Consider the following 20,851-nt stretch of genomic DNA (forward strand, 5'->3'; position numbering starts at 1 on the left):
CGCGCTCTCCCCGCCGGTCACCGCAGAGCACCCCCGGCCCCGCCGCCCAGAGGGGTTTTGCAGCCCCAGCTCGGTGCCCCGAGTGCGGCTCTTGAAGGAATGGAGGGAGAAGGTCCCGGGCTGGGCTGCACAGCCATCCCCACTGAGACTCCCCCCACACCTTCCTCATCCCTCGCTCAGTCAGACACAGAGGCACAGCTGGAAGCTGAGGGCTGGTAAGGGGCTGCTTGTGGGTCTGAGCCCCCTCTTTCATCCCCCACAGGGTGAGGAGAGCTCTGACACTCTTGTACATCTGTAAGTACTGCTGATTCCCAAATATCCACTCAGCTCTTGCTGCTGCTAGGATAAATGCCTGTAAATGAAGGGGAGAACTCACCAAAAAATACCTCCCTGTGCCCTGACCTGCTTGTGGCATTCTCAGTGCCATGGCTCAGCTGCTTTGCTTTGGTCCCTACCAGTGACTTTTCCCTTAATATCTTCATATTTGGGGATGTGGGTTCCTCTGTGAGCTTCCCTGTTGCAGGGACAGGGGCTGTGGGGGTGCCGTGGCGAGGCTGAAGGTGACAAATGGATCCTCCACAGAGAAAGGTTCCCCAAGGATGAGTGGTCTGTGATGGAGTTACCCTTTCAGCCACCCTGTAAGACTCTGGTGAGCTGTTTGTCCACTCAGTAGCCTTTGAGATAAAAATCTTTAAAAATGGAGAGGATGGAGGAAAGTCCCACTTAGAGCATCACTGGTTTATCCAAAGACAGCCATATATGTTCCTGTTCCTTAGCAGATGCTGAGTGCCTTGTTTCCAACATCCAGGGGACTTTGTGCTCACCATTTTTCCTAGCTGATGAAAGACACTTAATTCTTCAGTCAATTAAATCATCTCTTGACTACAAACAGCAAACTTTCCCCAGCCATCCACCAAGAGTCAATATTCCCCCCAGCTCTGCTTCTCTTCCATCCATCCATCCATCCATCCATCCATCCATGGAAGAATAACCAAAACCAGATTTATTTAGTCATGTTATTCATACCAATTTAGAGAGAAATATTTTCCGGCCCTCATCCCACTCTAGAGAATGACTAATAATCTCTTAACACCGATGTTCCTCCCATTTAAGCTCTTCTGTTAGGAAATTTCTATTAGTTGGGAGCAGTTTGTCAGAGTTGCTGTTCTCAGCTGGTCTCCCCCATTGCTCCTGACCCCTGGGCAAGGTCTTGGGATAGATCAAGAGTATTTATCCTGGAAAAGGAAAGTGGAACACGAGGTAAGTTGGTGGTGTGTACTGATGCATGAAGGAGAGTGACAGCAAACCTTCTCCTGCCCACTGTCCCCTGCCCTCAACCCCCAAGCTGGGGGGAGTTCAGAGCCGCATGATTTAAGCACAAACCCACAATTATGGACTAAACCAGCTCTCCCATAGATGCAGCGAGTGAGTTCCTTTGGGATCTTTATCTGTAATAAAGAGTTATTGTCCCTTCTGGTGCTATAACTTCGTTTTGGCCTTGTGAAAAGCAGTTGCTATTCCCACAAACAAGATACCCATCTGCTGGTCTAATTTTGCAGTGTGAATGTGCACGTTTATATCAATAGCTGTCTGCAGAAATGCTTTGGTTTGGGTTTTGCTGCCTCATGTTTCTGCACACAGACGATGCTCAGGCACGGCTGACAACAAGGAGAGAATTACCCCAGTGACTCTTCCTGAGTGCTCCATGTGCTGCCTCCTCCACTTTCCCTCCATGCCAAGTACTGGCAAGGAATATCAAAAAAATATAGTTTAATAATCATTCTAATTGCAAACTGAAATAGCAGGTACCTGGAAATAATGTGGCTGATGATCTATAATCAACACTTTAACAGGCTGGTGCAGTTTGTACCAGCCAAATCTCTCCTTTCCCTAAAAGTTCACAGGGAGCTATGACCCCAAAAGTTGGTGGGGACCACCCCAAAAATGGGCTGAGTGTTCCCATCAGGAAAGGCCTCAGCAGCACGTTTCTATGAGCTAATTAATGTGGTAAATTCTAAGAATTCCTTGTCAGATCTGCCTCAGCCACACATGAAGGATTCTCACTCTCCCGGGCAGACAGCTCTGTTTCTCACAGACAGGGTGTTGAGCACAGAGCTCCTCTCCTGGGATGCAGCCTTGCATTCCCCGCACAGGGATCAACCTCTCCTCCTTTCCAGGAAGTTTTTGCTCAGGCAGGTTCTCCCTTCTGTCCTCAGTTCTCTTCCACAGGGCTGGGCACCTGCGGCTGCTCCAGCCCGAGACCCAGCCCTGGTCTCGGAGCGGGCAGAGGCTGAGCCTGCCAAAGGAAGATATCCAAGATATCCACCCCTTTCCCATCCCACCCCTTTCCTGCCTCTCTGTGTAGCGCCTCTTTTCTTTCCCCGCTGCCAGCTCACGCCCTGGGGGATTTGTGAATTCCCTTTCTACAAAATGAATGACAAAAGCATCTCTTCTCACCTTCACTTCTGCTCCCAGCAAGGTTTGAATCCACGTTCCCTTTCCAGCCGAAGCAGAGGCAGGGATGAACCACTTCCTTCTGGTGCTCCAAAGCCTCCACCATAAATCCCCACTGTTTGTTTCGGAACCAGCCGACCTTTTAGCTAATCTGGGCTCGTTTTAATATATTTTGTGTGTGTGTGTCAGCGGCTTAAAAAAGGAAGAGAATCATGGAAGCCAAGAAACGCCGGATCTCAAATGTTACAGCAAGGCATTTACTTAAAATCTTGCTGGAAAATGTCACCCAAAGACCTCATCTATTTAAACTGCCTGGACTTTCGAGCAGAGGGTCCCACTGTGCCTCAGAGGTGAAGCCTCACTCCCCTTTATGTAGACTCAAGTGTTTTTCATCTTTTCTTTTTCCCGGTGATTCCAGTCAGTAGGAATTTATTCCTGCCTGATTTCATCGGGTGGGATTTTTCTGAAGGGCACGGGAAGCAGCAAAGGGAAAGCTCTGCAAGAGGTTGGTGCTACGAGACAGCATCAACCTTTTTCCCATGGAGCACCCAGCCCCAAACCCCTGCCAGAGCAGGTTCACAAGGCAGGGGATTCTGCACTGATTGAAGCCTTTAAAATCACTTCCCAGTGGGCTCACTGTAGCCAGGCTCCCCCCTAAAAGTCAGGAGTGTCTGAGATAGGTTAGGATAGGTTAGGAAAGTAAAATCCTGGAGTGTACAGGGATTTTTTGGGGGGGGCATGCTGTGCCTGAAAAGGAAGGAAGTGGGGGAGAAAGGGGTGATAGAAAAAGGGACATCGATCAGCATTGTTGGTGGCAATATTGACTGGATCATTACTTACAGGCACTCCTAAACTCAACTTATTGCAAAATAAAGTGTTGGTTTGGCTGAGCAATAAACAATATTTACTGCCTTTGGCTGAACTGATTTCAGAAGAGTATTTTAAATCAAACCAGTTGATACACAGGAAATTTATTGACTCTGGTTTTCATGGCAGATTCACCCGCTGAGGCTCTGCGGTGTGAACAGGTCGGTGTGTGGGTTGGCAAAGTGGACAGACATGCCCAGAGCAGAGCAGTGATCACACACCACAGCATGTGTGTTCTTGCACAGCTTTAAGAAAGAAAAAGGCAGCCCAAAACCCAGAACATGCTGTGGTGTGTGTGGTGCTGTTGGTGAGAAAATCACTCTGAAGAGGGATCAGTGTCTGGGAAGGAAGAACTGGGAAATTAATGTTCTGGCACCTTTTGCTGTATTCTGTGCACTGCATGGTCAAATTCAGTCCTTTACTCAGGCAAAACTCCTTGAAAGATAATGAATAAACTGGCTGACAGCCCCTGTAGTGTTTGTCACAAACATCCAAGACTGATGCATTAACTGGACACACACAGGAGATATCAACTGCTTTAGCTCAGAGATAAAGGGGTTTGGGGTCCCTTGGGCTGGTACTGCAACAAGCCCAAATCTGATTCCTCGTGGCAATAAATGCATTTGGTCTTTATATATGCAGTAGGAGTGCTCACCACGCAGACAGTCGTGCTGCACACAGGGTTTCTTCTTGGAAATTCTGCCGTTTATTCCAGGAACAAATGAAAAAAAATTGACAGAGGAGTCTAAATGGAAAGTTTGCACTGTCTGGGACCCTCCATCACAGCCCCAAGCACGGCACATGCAGATGGGCTGTTCCTCTGTTCCCCAGGGGTTTAATCTGCTTTTGCAGCCCTGGCTCTGCCAGCTGTGCTTCCAACAGCTCCGCGCAGCGGTGCCGGCTCGGAGCACAGCCCTGGCTGCCAGGAATGCTCCAGCTCCAGCCCAGTGCCGTCCCTGCTCCTCACACAGCACACCAGCATCTTTCAGGTAGTTTCAGGACTCAGTTCTCAGATTAACCTCATTTTCTCAGCCCTCCTCCAAATAGTTGATGCCGTTTTCCAAAATTTCGGTGGGCCTGGTAATTGTAAAATGCAAAGGAAAAAGCAGCACAGCAAAAATCCCTGGCAGCCAAACACTCTTTACTGTCTTTTCCCATGTGTTTGAAACACTCCCAGTGATTTAATGCCTTGGATTTCAGGAAACACAAAAAGCACCAGGCATGCTTTGTGCTCTTTCCTGGTGTGAAGCTTTTTTGTTAAATGCTGGAAATGCAAGGGGCTGGAAGAGCTTTTTCCTTGGCTCTATGTCACCAAACAACAGGATGTGTTCAGACACCCTTCACCCCGGTCCCTTGCACCCAGAAAGTCCCTTTCCTTTTCCCAGGAGACCAGCACTGAGGGATGCAGCAGGGTCAGCTCCAGAAGGATTCCAAATAGAAACTTTCCTGGGACACCCTACCCTGTCTTTGAGTCACTCTGTGACGTTTCAAACTCAAAAACTTGTCACGTCTTCCAAAGCACACTGTGACCTCTGCAAATGCCTTTTTTTGGTTCTCTGTAATCTGGCTCGTTCCTGCTATTCTTCCCTTTAAGAGCCCACATCCTCCTATTTTTTCAAGCACTGACACCCTGAGCCTGGGCTGCTCCCAAAGCCATGTTGGCATCCCTGTCCCTGTGTGAGGAGAGGGTGCTGACAGTGCTCTGCAGCCTCTGAGGGTATGGCAAGGTCCCTCCTGATCATCACCAGGAGGAGGAAGAAGAGGCTGCTGAAGCTGCTGAGCTCCATCCCTGCCCTGCCTGGAGAATCCCAGTTTCCATCCTGCTGTTTTCTCACTGATGTCACTGCAGGACCTGGGCTCTGTTGGTGAATGTGAGACTCAGAGGAAGGGTTTATTCACTCTCCTGTGGCCAGGAAACTGTCGGGATCACTCTGTGGGATTGCTTGGGGTCCTTTGTTTCTGAGGCAGGTGCTGTCCCACTGATCTCAGCAGATCTGCAGAGGCACCAGCTCCCAGCCCTGTGCCCACCCTGATGCCTTCCAGCCACATCTCACACCTCAGGCTGTGCTGATTTCCTTCTTCCCCTTGGCCACATTTACCCAGACAGTATCTTAGCTCAAGCATCTCAGACCAGAGATGACAAAACCATTATTAACCCCCTTAGAGTGAGCAGAGAGTCCCTGGAGAGGGATTTTCTTTTCCTTCTTCAATTATGGCTCAGATGTTGTTGCACCCAACCCAAGGGAAAAGGTTCCCATATTCAGGTAAAAGCCCCAAATCCAGAGGCTCTATAATGGAGAGCAGCCCTGGGACTGCTCTCAATTAAACTGTAAGAAAACAACCAAAGGAAGCAGGAGATAAACAAAAAAAATATCTACAAAAACAAAAGGCCAGGGAAGTTAATTCCTTTCATCCTGTGTTAGAGAGAGAGCTCATTCGGTGCCTTTCAGTGATAACTGGGGCTGCATTCAGTGCGTGACATCTTTTTTTCTTTAAGTCACATCAGTGGTGTTTGGGGAACTGCAGGTACTGAAGAAATGTAGGGGTGAAAAAAAAAATGGGCCCGGATTGTGTGAAATAAATCTTTGGTTGATTTAGTGGAAAGATGTTTACTGAGAAGGGGAATTCTCTGGACAATAGCTATCTTTCTAAAGATTCTCATAAATCACAGACAAACTGTCTGGACTCCAAGGGAAAATATTTCCAACTGTTTCACTGTTAAAAAATAAGTTGGGTTTTTTCATCTTGCAATGAAAAACAATGTGTGCTCTTGCAGCATATTTTCATTTTTGTTTCTAGAGACTTCCCTGCTCTGCTTCTTGTCTTGCCTAACCTGTGAATATCATTCCAAAGCCTTGTGCCAAAGCAAAGGGGTGATCCTGTGGTGTCTGTGCTAGAACTGGTAATTAGCTCCTCAGGAAATTGCTGAATTGGAATCATAGAATGGTTTGGGTTGGAAGGGACTTTAAAGATTATTTAAAGTTCCAACCCCTGCCATGTACAAGGACACCTTCCACTCTCCCAGGCTGCTCAGAGCCCCCTCCAGCCTGGCCTTGGACTTCCAGGGAAGCAGCCACAGCTTCTCTGGGCACCCTGTGCCAGGGTCTCAGCACCCTCACAAGAAATACCTTTTTTTTCCTAATGTCTAAGCTCTACAAGCTCTCTGTCAGTCTGAAGCCATTCCCCCTTGTTCGGTCACTCCATGCTCATAGTCTCTCTCCATTTCTCTTGGAGCTCCCTCAGGAACTGGAAGGCCACAATTAGGTCACTCCAGAGCTTTCTCTTTTCCCAAGTTCAGGCTACAGTTTTTCTCTTTTGTTTACAAAGCCCATGTGTACAGATGTTGAAACCAAAACAAGTTCACTTTTAGTGCAGTACATGATTTTACAGCAAAGCAGAAAACGTTGCCCACCCAGCCTTGAACCCAGGCCTGAATGCCTGAGGAAAAACGTCTGGAGAATGATTTGGGTAGAAGGATGCATTCATACAAGAAATTGCTAAACATCAGCAAAGCCACACTGGTGACAAGAATGTGAAATAGGTTAGAAAAATTAGATGGAGTCCTTCTTCCTCAGTAATGATCATCTCATCAGAGAAAGTCTAATTTCACCAGGTGGCAAAGAGAAGTCACAATGACAGAAACTTTCACAAAAGCAGTTGTGAGATGAACTGGCAGGCAGCTGGACAGAGTTCAGTTAACAAAATCATTTCTTTAAATGACTTGATTCTCCAGAATTTGCTCTGATCCTTCAGCAAATTCTGCAGCCAGAGGTCAGCTTGGCTCTGATACTGTGTGAGGTTCAGAGACACTCGAAGCCCTTGTCTTACCTGGAGCTGTGCTGGCAAGATGAGCAGCTTGACCTCAGTGCAAAGAGAAATATTCCTCTGCCAGGGAGGCACAAGGAGAAACAGAGATTTGAAATTCAAGAATTAAAAGGCAAAAGTCAAGCTGAAGTCAGGGTGGCAGGATCTGCCTGGATTTTGTTTTCATAATACTTTTAGAGGGCAGAAATCCCCAGGCAACACTTTCTGTCACCTCTACAGCTTAATTTGCACAGCAAGGCCAATGCTTGGAAATGCTTTTCCAATATTTGCAGCCTATAACAATATGGGGCTTATAAAGAAAAAAATGGAATTTTGACCATAAATACCAGGAGATATTTTTAAAGACTTTTGGGAGTTCTTCAGCTGTTGTCCCCGAAAAATCTTTCCTCAAGGGGTGTTTCATTTGAGTGTCTCCCTGGAGATAGAGAAACACCTGAGACACCTCAGTGGATCATAACTGGGAGAATAACAAATTAATAGCACTGATGAGCCTCTGAAACCAATGGCAAACAAGCTGAGCAAGCAGCAAGTCCTGAATTCATCTTTGTGAGGACTAAGCTTTGGATGCATTAGGAAAATGTGTAATTCTCACCTGCTCATATCTGTACCTTAATGGAGATCTTCACTTCCCAGCAGCCCCTCCAAGGAGCTCAGAAATAAACCTCTGTCCTCTGTGAGACTGTCTGCTTTCCTTGATAAGTATGCAAACACATTTTATTATGAGCCTAATATGCCAGCTAGAAGGAGAAATTGATAGTCTGCCATATAAAGAGATCTGAGATATGCTTGAAAAAGGGCAAACTTGCAAGAAATAAAATCCATCTTGTGTTGCAATATGAGGAGATCACTTTATCTGTTCGCCTTTTATTGGAATAAAAGGGCATGTGTAGGTATTGAATTAGCTGCGTGACATGTCACAGGCTGAGCTCAAAGTATAAAAAGAAAGATTTTGATCAAATGCACACTTGCTTCAAGATGCAAAAGGGATGATGTGAAGAAGCAATTTTGCAAATTTAAGCGAAATTGGTTTAGAGCAGATTTTGACAGCAAATAGAGACAGAAAATGTGACAATCTCACCCTCACCATCCAACCAACCCACAGCAAACCCAACTGCAGGGTCTTGTGGCAGCTGGACCCTTCCTTCCTGCAGCCCATGGTGGGAACTGACCCAGGGCATTCAGCACATCACTCTGCTGAAGCCTCTCAGCTCTTTGGCTGGCTCCAGCCTCAAAGAAAGGGAGAAGAGAGCTGGAGACAGGGAGTCCAAGTGGGCTCTGTTGCTTGAGGAGGGACTCCTGATCCTGTTTGGCTTTTGAACCTAATCACAGAGGATCTGGGAGAAGGTGATGCTCCTAATCCAGGAGAGGTGCAATAGTCTCATGCTCAGCTCCAGACAGGCTGAATTTCTTCAAGTGTTAAAAGTCAAGCAGGTAAGTCGAATCCATTTCTCTATAGATTCTCAGTTTGCCTAATTGCAGACTTCCTCACAAGTGCCATGCTCATGGAGGATTCAGAAGACATGAAGCTATTTTTACTCTTCATTTAACTCTTCTCAGCCATTAGCAACTGAGAAGTTGTGATTAGTGCTGCGAGTTCTCCTGTAAAACAGTTATCCAGTGAATCACTCTTCACTGACAGGGCTCTGCCCACCTTCCCACCAGACTCACCAGGTGATAGCCTACTATTATAACTCCTCCAGGAGACAGTTATTTCATGGAAACAATCCTTTTCTTCCTCTCCTGCCTGGTGGGGAGCCTCCCTGCTCAACTCCATGGCAAACAGCAGCTGCTGCTGGAGGTGACCCTTCCAGCCAGGGAATCCTCACAGATGGGGCTTCAACAGGGAATGATCCTGCTGGCTCCAGGGAGCTGATAAAGATGGAAACAAATAAATGCCACCCCAAGTTCCTGGAGATCCTCCCATGCAGGGTGATGGGAAGACATGGTTCTGGTTTATGAAGTTTTCCCCATGAGAAGAAGTGCTCCTGCTTTAGCCACCTCCAGCTGGATCAGGAGGAGATTCTCCCCAAAATGAGGGCTTCCCTCCAGTGTCTGGTGCTCACAGCCCTCCTGTCCCCCATTCTCTGCTAAAGTCAATGCACAGCAATGCAAAACCAAAGCACAGCAGTCTGCAGGGTCTCTCCTGTGCTGTGTGTCATCAGGAGGAGGAAGCAGGAGCAGATCCAGACCTGCTGCAGCACCTTTTCCCACTGTCCCAGGGGATGGGCTGACCTGGGCTCAGCAGGAACATGTTTATCCAGAACCACTGGTATTGATCCTGGGCAGGTTATGCTGGAGAGGAGCTGCAAGTGACAACAATAATCATCCTCATTCTCATTGCTTTGCTTGATCACACAGACAGAGCCCAAAATGTGACGATAATAACAGGAACCCCCTGTCAGCATCTTTGATTTTCTCTTCATGAAATCACACGTTTTGCTGTTGTTTCTGAAAAAAATATTAGATGAGGATCATTACAAGGCAAATTAGGTTTGAATGTTGCCAGTTTGTGGAGAGAGGATGGAGACACAGCCTTAGTGAGCTCCTTTTCTGCCCAGAATCTGGAATCAGTGGCAGAGCTCCACATCTGAACCCAATCCTGCCTTCCTGACTGCCCAGACCTGCACCAGAAATCAGGAGTTCCTGTTTTTTGCCATGCCCCAGCTGACTGGGAGCTAAATAACAGGCTGGGTTCAGCTATCACCACCAATGTGTTTTCATATTTCCATTAAGATTGGTCTTGATAGTCCTGGAGATCTTTACTGACCTTAATGATTCCATGATTCTATGCCACCATCTAAATCAAAAGGGGTGGAGAAACAACAGAGTCAAAATCCACTCCCTTCCTCCAACTCAGTGCATTTGTGTCTTACTGGCTCAACCTAATTATTACAGCTTGTGTTTATGTGGATCTTTTTGCCAACCTATAAAATAGCAGCAAATCCTCATGCTTGGTTTTGGCACTGAACAAACATCTCAGACAAACCTCCCTTGAAACCCCCTGGTTCCTGCAGCCCAAGGATTTGTTCTCCAGGGTGTGATGACAGTGAGGTTTGGTTCTATATGGCTTAAATGACATTAAGTGTCATTTTCCAGTACTCCAACAGCAAACCCCATTCACAGGTGTAATTTCTAACCTGGCACAGATGAATGAAATTACATTTGTGTGATGATATCCAGAGAAATGCTTTTGTTTTGGGATAAATCAAGGCGAGGGCTGGTGGTGCAGGTTGCAATAAAGCTGCAGGAAACAGAGCTGCCACTCCTGCAGCCAGGCTGAGCACCTGCAGTGCAAGAAGGCAGATTAGGGATGGCATACAGAATATGTGTAAATATTGTACATAATGGGGTTTGGCCAGCACGTGTGGATTTGAGCACACGAGAGGAGCAGCAGCCTTTCCTTTCCTTCACAGAAAGAAGACATAAATCCCAAGGTTTATAATCAATTCTGAGCGTGGAGTGAGAGGATGTTCAATGTTAAATGTTTAAATTAAACACAGCAACTTCTGCTGTTCAGGCAGAAACCCACTCTCCTGGGAGCCTTTCTCGTAGGTGTGTTTAATGGGACCAGCTTTGCAGCAGCCAAAATCAATGCTGAGTCTGCTACAACACAAGCCCAGGGCTGAAACTGGAGAATATTGTCTCATGGGTTTTGTTGTGGGCTCCCAGTTCAGCCTGTGATGAGGGGATGTGCATCCCAGGAACTCCAAGCTTCTTAGTTAAGGATTAAAATTTTTCAAAGTACTTTGCTATAATTGCACACTTTTCCTTAAATTAAATGCTTGAATAATTCTAGAAATTAGCTTGAACTAGTAAAGGCTTCACCTCTAGCTATAATTTGCTAGGAAACAGGTAAAAAAAGAGACAGCTCAAGCAAGAATAAGTAGCATGAGTATAAAGAGGTTTGGGAGAGAGGAATTAAGTGTGAATATGTATCAGCAATAACTTACATTGATGTTACTGTCACAGAACCCTGAAAATAAAATCCACGAACAAACAGGATAAATATTAAACCAGCATTTATGTTCACTTTCATTTCAACAGTGCAAATACTTAAACACATTAAAAAAGATTTAGATTTTCTAGATACTCAGAGGTTTTGTAGGCACTGTCAAAATTGATTCAAGTTGATGAAGAAGTCTGAATACTCTGTATAAATATGCAGCTTAGTAAGCCTTGTGCCCAGCCCAACAAGCAAGATATTTTTAAGGAGCAGACTAAAAATGGGATCCATACAGCCTCCTCATGATTGCTCTGGAAATTTGGACAAAAAAGAGAAGCAGCATGGGAGTGTGCATGGGGTTATAACCTGTGCTGAAGCAGAGGTGGGAGAACACAGCCCTCCCCAGCAGACAGAACATATTTTCCTGTTTTCCTTACAAGATGCTGGAGAAGAGGAGCCAGGGACCAGCCAGGTCCAACCAAAGCCCTCAGTCCAATCTGACACATTTCTGTGCTGATTCATCTGACAGTTCAAGTGTGACCTGGGGCTGGAGGCTCAGCAGCTGCTAAAAGACTTGTGATGTTGAGGCTGCCCAGCTGGGGAGTGCTGGCTGCCCGTGGGGGTCTCCTGACCTGTGTTCTCCAGCCCTCAGGAGCTGCTCAGCTTTGTCCCTGCCCTTCCTGTGGCTGAAAGAGATCTCTCATGGGGGAGATATCTAGGGCAGGAGCAGGCATCACCACCTCCCAGAGGCACCAAGGACTGCTTCCCATTTGAAAATTAGATAAATTTAACCACTACAGGACTTTGCAGCATCAAGGGGTCCTGAGGAGGCTGCAAGGTGCTGTGTGCTTGGGCAGGGAGAAATCCACATCCACTGGTGCTTTGGCCACCAATTCTGGAGCTGGGAAGGTGTGACAGCATCAGGATTGACCAGGGTGTTCATTGGCCATGGATGTTGATGGCCTTTAATTTTCAGACTTTCAAACTTGGAACTTTGTTTGAATTACAACTAAAAGCAACATATGATTATTACAGCATTTGGACCCAAGAATTAGTAAAAAACAAAAGCAGCATGTGAGGCAACATATGGTAAATATGTATTTAGAAGCACAGAAAGTAGACAAACTCATCTGGGTCAAGATTTAATCAGATAATGTTTGGTTTAGACTCAGCACTAATGCTGCTTTGGAAGCATATTACATTTGGAATCAGTATTTAAAACTCTGTTACAGGCAAATGAAAATAAAAACTAAGGAAAAAAAAAAGAGTGGCAAATTTATATTTCTTTGGCAACCAGAAGATCGAGTCTAATTAATCCATACTCACCCACTTTCCTTACACTTCTGGTACAAAGGGCTAGCCTGGCTGTGTAATGCACTTAGTAACTCATCTCCTTTTGGTTGCTTTATTTAATAATTCCCAAATTCCAGCTAGACCTAAAAATACCATCTTAGACTCTGAAGAAGCTCCTGAAAGAAGAAAAAGGAAAGCTCTGATAATGCTGGAACTCCTTTGTGTTTTGATGAAAGTCCTTCTAGTTCAAGAGGTTTTAAGGCAAAATATTTCCTCCCAAAGTCAATGAATCACAAAGCACAGTCAGTGCTCTCATGGCTTGGGCTAATCTTTTAAGAGCTCTGTGGCCTGTAATTGTGATATCACCTAATGTTTTCCCAGCACCTCTATAATTTCCCAATTCCATCATTATGTGACCTTTGGCAGTCTCCATAAATTGATGTTGTTCCAGCATGCAAATTGTACTGTTCACATTCAGATCTCTCTTACTCATGTGGAGACTATGGAGGAACACCATTATCTGTAGGCTGGGAAAAAGATCTGGACCCATCCAGAGTCTTTTCCTCAGCCAAAGAGTTATGGCTTCAAGCCATAAATAACACAAGGTATGTGGGAAATCAACATGAGCATGCATGAGACTCGTAGTACATAAAATTGCCTCTGAATCCTGATGGATGGAGTGGTCCAGCTCTGTTCTCCAGCAATTATTTCCCCACCAGACCATTGCATTGCACGTGGCCCATCATGGAACCCCTGTTCCAAGCCAAATCCAACCACCAGCACCTCTCACAGCCACTTTCCATCACCTCCTGCTCGAAACAGTGCATGCCTTGGGACTTCCCATTGTTCTTCCATCTGATTAAATATTCACAAAATCTCTCCTCTGTTTGGTACAGGGCTCCCTACCCAATTTTCACTAACAGGTATGAATTTATTCATTTAGTGGGAGCCCAAGTGGGACACAGTAAAGATCACGGGAGAGAGCAGGCACTGCACAACAGTCGAAGTGCAGGACGGGTGATTTCTGAGCAGATGTGTCTCTCTTTGAGAGTCGGGTTTAAGTTAGGATCAGGCATTTGATGTGGTCGCTGAATTTCCTACATATTTATGACTCTACACATGAGAAAAGTTGTCAGCTTAGAAATGAGATGAGAACAGTTTGCTGCTCCCTCCCCGTTTAACAAAGGCACCAGGTGGCTGGCAGAGACGCTGGATTACTTCATTAGCAGCAAGCAGAGCAGAAGGCTGGCTGTGAACAAGCAGTGCTGAAGGAAGCCAAGCAGATGAAGCTGCAGGATGGAGCCCCTCCAAGTGCTGATAGGAGAAGGGAAGATGGGCCAAGCCTGTGAGAAAACCCTGTCACCTCTCCCAGGCACCCACAGAGCCCTCAAACACCCCTTTCTTACATCTGTGAAAGCATCTCCTGTCGAGACACGCTCTGCCTCTGTGTTATCCTGCCCAGCAAGGGCTGCTGTCCACAGGACAGTGATTGCAGCAGCCCCCCCGGGAGCCATAAAGCACTCAAACATATGGCTCTGCTGCTCCACATCTGCTGGGGTACCGCTGCCTCCCTGCTCACACGACATCCAGCAAAGACGGGCGCGTGCGGGAGCGGTTCACGGGTACCTACGGCTTTGGGGGAATCATTCCACTCTCCTGGTTTTTGGACCATCTCTCCTAATTCCATCAGATTATGGCCTTAGTGAGGGTAGGAGAGGCAATAAGCTGATGCATCAGCCTTTCAGGCTCGGGGGGATTTGCTACCCTCCTTTTCCTTGTCTCACAGAGATGCAGCGTGGTTTGCCATGGATACTGGGAACCAGCACTGAGAATGTGTAGCTGGGAAGGAAGGAGCTTCTCCTGGGTCCTGGAATTAATTAATTAATGTGCCCCTCCATTTTAAAAAGGCACACAGAAATATATCAGACTTCTGGGGCACTTGGAAATTCTGTTACCAACAGGTATTAAAGGCATATGGCCTGCTGCCTGCCAAGGACATCAGGGAAATGAAGGGAACATCTCCAATTTTAACTGAGGAGAGGACTCAGGTAAAGGATCACAAAGCTCTCTGACAGGGCATGCTGCCCCTCAAGGTGCTGTAAATAGCCACAAAACAACGATAGCAATTACTGGAATGTTTTCCCTTTCCCTCTTGGAGGAGATTCAAGGATTTCTCTATTTTTTCAAGAAAGGATTGCAGCAGGCAAGGTGTGGCTGCCAAGCCTTTCTTTGGGGGGCAGCTTGAGCATCTCCCTCCCTCTGTGCCCCAGCTTAGCAGTGATCTTGTGTTGATCCTCCTGCCCATTCATCTGCTGTGCTCACCCTTCAGAGCTGGCACTGCAGACAGGCTAATCCTCTTTGGTGCCTCTAACTTTAACTAAAAGGTCACCTTTCAAACTCTACTCAGAGCCCAGTGGTCCTTTCTGCTCCTCTCACAAACCAAATTAACCATCAAGTCACAACTGGGAAATTCAGCATCTCTTTGCAATGATGGCAATCACCATTTCAGTTTAAAGAACTCTCTGGTTCACCCAGGACAGCAGCACTGAGGGAAAAGAAAAACCTGAGGAGCTGTGGATGGGGATCTTAATACAACATTATTGTCAAGTGAATGAAGCCTTAAGAATGGGTTTACAGACTTGAAACACAAATAGAAAAAGAGGAAAGCTACATCTTCTTCATGGCAATCCAGTTCTGCTGCTGGTTGAAGGGGAATGATCAAGAGGAGGGAAGACAGGTGATGCTCCTGCATTATAATCCATGTAACTGTGGTTTTGGGGCAGGTCACTTTGAAAGCCATTCTCTATTTAAATACTCAAGGACCAGGTGAGCTGGCCATGAGTGTGAACACAATTTAGTCAGTGCATCCTTCACCAAAGACTCTCTGGTAGTCTTCTCCTGCCCATGTGCCACCAACCATAAGGTCTCACCCACGAAGACAAGTCACAGAGGTGAGCCAGGATCCTTTCCCAGCTGCTGGGGAGCACGGTGGAGGAGCAAAACAGATTGCCTCTGCTTAGCAGGAATAACACAGGAGGAGCAGGACTGCAAACAAACATGGCAAAATGAGTAGCTAAAGCCACAGGGACCATTTCATAATGCCTCTGGAAATGTGGAGCTGCTCACCAGTTTTCCCTCACTGCTATTTCACAATGCTGGCTGATTAAATTTTGCTGTCTGGTATTGAGTCTAAATAACAATGAATAACTTATGAGGAGCTCTTCTAATGAGACACACTCTGTTCCTGCGATTCACTCAGCGTTGGGATTGTTGCTCACCAGGCCCAGGGGAGCCAGCCAGGTCTCCTGCCCATTTTCCATGAATCTGGATAACAGTTGGTGAGCTGCCACCCACAGCTGGCTCCCACCTACATCAGGCCATGGATTGGGACCCCAACCTTTGCTCCCACATCTCTGGGCATCATGGCCAGCTCAGGAGATGAGCTGGCTGGTGAAGTGCCCAGGGAGAATACAAAATCAAAATCCCACCAGCTTCCCTGGAATCATTCAGCCTGTCCCACCAGCTCTTTCCTCTTATCCAGCTCCTCTTAGGTTTTTATTTTCTGCTGAAGGCAAGTCTCCACCAGAATGAAGTGCTGGACACAATACTTTAGAATATTTTGAGTCCTGCAATGGGTTTTAGCTCTCCCAGCCCCGATTCCTAGTGGAGGGAATTTGCATCCAGAAGTGGTGCAAAATGTCCATTTGTTTTGCTTAGCTGAGCAGGAACTCCACCGCTCTGGCCCGGATAAGGGCGATGCTTAAACCAATTCGCTTTGATTCAAACAAAATGCTTTACAAAGGCAGCTCTGAATTCCCCAGGCTGAAAGGCACTTAAGCAGCAGCTTTTGTGCAGCTTTAGCTCTGATGATCCACGATCAGACGGGTGGTGCAAAGTGCCTGTCTCTCCTCCAGACTGGGAGGCAGCGATTTCTCTGCCCAAGTGCTGTGAGTGCATCCCAAACGCATGAGGAGCTGTTTAAGCACCAGTTGCCAGAGCCTGCCAAACATGAAATAGATTTGCCTTCCACATTCAAGTGAATTTTTATTTTTGTCAATCTTGCCACTCTTATAACATGTTCCCCTGTGAAATATGTTGAGCTGAGATAACCGGGCATAACGCATCCGCAGGGATTTGCAGTGGCAAGAAAACAGTCTTGATATTCCACGATGAAAAATGTCAAGTAGTTTTATAGTATCAAATGATGATGGTTTTTACATTCTGTCTGTGCAGAGTAAGCTGTGGAAAAAGCTAGACTGTGTGGATTTATGTATGTGTGTGTGTATTTACTGCAACCACTGATCAGATCAAGAAAGCAGTGAGGAATCTCAAACAAACCTCATTGTTTTCCCTACACACACCAGGACTTCTTTTCTTTCTGTGCTTTTTTTTCTCCCCTTCTAATTACAGTGATGCTATTACCCAAATTAACAGCTGAGAGCACAGCACACAGAAAACCTTTTCAGGACCAGGTGTGATGGCAGTGAGACAAATGCCACTGAGACCTGGCAAGATGCTGTCCCAGGCAGGAGGAGAAAACACATGGGGTTTGGGGTTTGGGGTTTGGGGTTTGGGGTTTGGGGTTTGGGGTTTGGGGAGCCCCCTCTGCTCCCTGCAGATACAGGATCCCCCCAAGATGAGATTCTTTGTTTATTTAGCCCTTATGGATCACAATCTTTTTGCATCTTAGAGCACCTGTGAAGAGTTCATGTGTGGGGAAGGCAGTGGGAGGAAGGTTTACCCTCCAAAGGGGATTAATTAGGAGAAAAGCAGATGGTGGACACGGGATAAATAAGAACTTAAGGGTATAAATGAGTAAGTATGAGATAAGAACATTTCTTTCTCAGCTCCTGGTTCCACCATGTGTTTTTTGCTATCTGCCATCTTCTCCAGCAGGGATAGAGCTTAGAAAAACCTGAGTCAGTGAAATGAAGCCTGTTTTCCAAGCATGTACTGCTGGCTGGGAGGTTTGATTTGTGTTAACTGCATCTCCCCCGAGTGATTTTCTAAAATGTCAAGTAAAACTTCTTAGTTCTTAGATTTGTGCAGAAATTTCAGTTTAGGAGCAGGCCAGAGGTGGGGCTGAGCACCAAGACCTTGCAGGGGTTGAAGTCACCTGGATTGCTCAGGCATTAAAGAAGATAAAAGAACCAACCCTCCTTGGGTTTTAACTCAGACCTAAAGCTCCTAAAATTCAGTGTTTGCACCAAAGTTTGCATGATCTTATCTGAATTCAAAACTGAACCTGTCAAGGTTTAGCAGCACTTGGATCTGGTACAGAGTTTTAAGCTAATGCACCATGGTCACCATGTTACATTGAGTCAAAATTTAACTTTTTTTGTCTTTTCCAAGATACTTTCCAGTCTGGGTCCGTTTAATGTCATTACCCAGGTATGTAAAACCTAATTAGGCAGCAGGACAGCAGAGGATGCAGCTCTGGACTCTGTGTATTGTCAGGAGGATGCACAGGGTGAATTTCCCCACTGACACCCACGGCTGCACACTCTCACTTCTTGCCTGTGTGTGAGAGAAGGGAAAGAGTGAGGTGGGAATGCTGTGGAGCTGAGAGAGGGAAGGGAAGCCCCTAACATTACACTTGTCAGACAAAAGGTTACCAGGAATGATCTCTCCCCGGTGCCTTCTTAGCCACCTGCTTCCAATGATGCCCTTCAACCGACTGCAGGTAGGGAAGGATGGATTTCCACTATTTCCACCGCTGTTTAGGAGTTTTAATTACATCTGGCACATCAAGAGAAGCCTAAATCAAAGCCCTTGGCACAGGGGAGATTAAATGTTGCTCCTTTCAAACTACATATTGTCTTTGGTTTTATCTCTATAAACAGAATATTACGGAAGCAAATGTGGCAACGCTCAGTGAGCGCTTCCTCCTTAATCCACCTCAGCATTTGCCTGCTCTCAGTTGGTTTCTGCAGTAATCACATTTCCTTTATCTTTAATTCATAACCTGATCTTTCATTTCTTTCTTCCTCTAGCCCTGTGTATGCATATTCCTGCTCACGGCTCTTGCAGTGCACAGTGTAACCTAATGCCAGAGGGAAAGTGAGGTGAATTTCTGTGAAACTTCCAAAGGAGGCTGACATTTGAGGAAGGATTCAGGTGCCTGAACACACGTCATGTGCTGCTTTGGAACCCCCCGTGGAAGCTGAGGCATCCCCAGAAGGGCTGGAAGATGTGACAGGAAAGCTCTGGGAGGTCACATCCTCGTGGGGACCGTGGTCCCCAAGGTTGGGTTAATAGAGCAGACAGAAAATCAGAGTGTCACAGCAATTATTGCTGATGTTGAGACGATCCAGGGGATGATGAAAACCTCTTCTCTGACTTATTTTGTTCAGGAATTTTGAGGAGATGAGGGCAAGAGCTTTTAGCCTTTGCAGTGTGCCTGGAGAGGGTTGTCCCCCATTTTGGGCCACCAGGGGCCCTGGCCCTGAAGCCCTGGAGGGTACAAAATCCTCAGATCTGCCTTTAATCTACTGACAGGATTTGTGTAAGAATTCCACGAAATCTGATAACTAAAGCTCTCAAGAGGTAGAGGATTTGCTGTGATCCTGGGTGGAATAAGCTAAGATGTTATTTCTTTCAAAACCTAATCTGGCATGGATGTGGGTAAAATCCCCCAAATCCACAGAAGCCCTATTTTAGGCTGAACACATGCAAAAATATGTGTTTTAAAAGAGCAGGACTCCAGGTATAGGATGGGTGCTTTTTCCTGAGCTACAGAGCCATAAAAGGAGGTTATTTTAATAAATGTGGGATCACTTCCTTGCATTGTGGCTATGGAGAGGTGACAGGAGGGGATGTGGATGGGACAGACTCCCAGGGCAGCTGTGTGGAGGAGGAGGGTTAATAAATCACCTCCCAAATCTGCAGCCCCTCTGCCCCATCTCCCCCTGCACTAACAGGATTCCTCATCCAGACAGGAAAACTGTTTCCCTGGGTCTGGGTCCCCTGAGCTGCGTCACTTTGGAAATGGGAAGCCAGAAAAATACAAGAATAAACCTTAATAACCTGCAGCTGCCTCCTGGCACAGGGGAGCATTTGTGATGGGACCTTCCCTTTATATCTTGAGCATCTTTGATGCTTTGTCCTGCTGAAATGAGAAGTGTGGGCGATGCCAGGCGGGCGTTGGAGAGGAAACGAGCAACATGAAAGGAAAATAATAAACAAATGCCAACCTAAATTAGCAGCAGCAGTCTGGGAAGTGGGTCCATTGAGCAGTTTATCTGTGAGTCAGATCACAGTGCACCCAGCTCATTCCCACTGCTTCCCCCCAAGAGCTCATGAACATAAAAATAATTCTGTAAATACAATTATTTGCTTCTTGGAAGTGCCTTTTTCTCCCCTGAAACAAACAGAAATAAAATTCCACAATGACTCTATAGGAAATGAGCACGAAACTCAATTGGTTGCATTAATCTGCTTTGCAATTTTTTTTATTTTTTTTTTTTTAATGTGCATTCCTAAAGAATAAACCAATTTTTTCCCAGCTGGAGCGGGGCTGTCCTTGAGCAGAAGCTGCAGCACACACAGCCTGTGCTGCTCCTTTGTCACTGTCCTGGTGTGACCCAGATTCACACGGGATTTGTCACCGCTCTGGAGAATGAGACCAGGGAATGAAGAGGCCCATCCACATTTAGCTTTTGTAGCATTGGCCTCACCCTGGGCTTTTGTTTGCCCTGGATGGGCTCAGATGGACCAGTTTGTAACTTGTAGACTGATTTCTGCTGCTGGGGAAAATGAGGCCAGGTAAATACAACTGAGGAAAATAACCTGGGAAAGAGTTTTCCCTCTGGGAAAGGGGGCAAAGCTGCCTGAAAAAACAGCCTCTTGCTAAGTTCCCTAAGAAAGTCTGGAGCTCTTAATATTTTTATAAGTTCTTTTATCCCTCTAGTAGTATAAGAAAAAGGGAAAACACGACCAGAATTTTCGTTTAGTTGCTTGCAAAAGGAATAATTTGATGGTCTAAATTTAATTCTGTTCCTACACCCATCAGGTGCTGGAGCCTGGGAAATCCCTCTGGTCAGTGTGTGTCTGGCAAGAGACATAAATCATCTCACATTTCTCCTTTTAGAAACTGAAAATTCCTGGTGTAAGCAAACACTGATATACAGATATTTATGAAACTAAAGGGAAAAAAAGAAAGGGGGGGAAAAAAAGGAAAGAAGATCTGCAAAATGAAAATTAAGAGGTCTGATTCATTCCGATGGAAACAAGTTGAACAGTTCCAGGTTTTCCTGTGCAGAATGTAAAATCTTGTTGTCACATTTTGGGATAGAAAAAAACCGATGTTATTGTTATAAGATTGAAAAAAAATAAGAATGTTTCTGCCTTCCACTGTTAATGAGGCACAAAAGATAACAAACCTTCATTGTGCAAAACCCTCTGCCGTTCTGTACCCGGGGGTTTTCCTGCATCTCCTCCCTTTCCCCTCATCACTAATAGCCCTGTAAA

This window comes from Parus major, chromosome 20 (assembly GCF_001522545.3).
Source record: "Parus major isolate Abel chromosome 20, Parus_major1.1, whole genome shotgun sequence".
Classification (NCBI taxonomy): Eukaryota; Metazoa; Chordata; class Aves; order Passeriformes; family Paridae; genus Parus; species Parus major.